We start from the raw sequence: 966 nt of genomic DNA on the forward strand, positions 1-966 counted from the left end.
GTGGACAGCAGCATACTGTCAGTGGTGGGTCAAATACTATTAATGATGAACAGCAGCATAATATCAATGGTGGTACAAATCATACTATCAATGGTGGTACAAATACTATCAATGGTGGTGTCAACAATACTGATTGCAATAGTAGACAAAATGCTATTATTAATCATGAGATCATTAATGATAATGGCAGAAATAGATGTAGAATGCCAAGATTTATCATATGTGGCATAAACAACGTCAATGATGGCTATAATATTATCTTATGTGGTACAAACAGTATCAATGACGGCTATAATATTATCAGAGGTGGTACAAACAGTATCAATAATGGCTGCAACACTATTAAGGGAGGCACAAATAGCATCAACAATGGTTCCAATACTATCCATGATGGCACAAATACGATCAATAATGGTCTTAACAATATCAGTGGTGGTACAAACGACATCAATGGTGGATTAAATAATATCACTAGTGGCAGAAACAGCATCTATAAAGGTTCTAACACTATCCATGGTGGTACAAACAGCATCTATGGTGGATTGTATAGTATTGAAGGAAATGATAGTGAAAACAACATATATGGTGGTAAAAATAATGGTGGTGATATAGGAAACAGCACTGTGTATGATAATGATTATAGTCCTAATACAGTAATCATCAATGAAGGTTCACAACCTATAAGAATTATCAGTGGTGGTAAAGACCCAATTGAAGGTGGTTCAAACACTATCAATGGAGGAGTACATATGATCACTGGTGGATCAAACGCTATTAATGGTGGCACAAATACTATTAATAGTGGATTAAATACTATCAATGGTGGCACAAACACTATTAATAGTGGATCAAATACTATCTATGGTGGTGTACATACAATCACTGGTGGGTTAAACACTATCAATGGAGGAGTACATAAAATCAAAGGTGGATCAAACACTATCTATGGTGGCACAAATACTATCG

This window comes from Amphimedon queenslandica, unplaced genomic scaffold (assembly GCF_000090795.2).
Source record: "Amphimedon queenslandica unplaced genomic scaffold, v1.1 AMPQUscaffold_10054, whole genome shotgun sequence".
Classification (NCBI taxonomy): Eukaryota; Metazoa; Porifera; class Demospongiae; order Haplosclerida; family Niphatidae; genus Amphimedon; species Amphimedon queenslandica.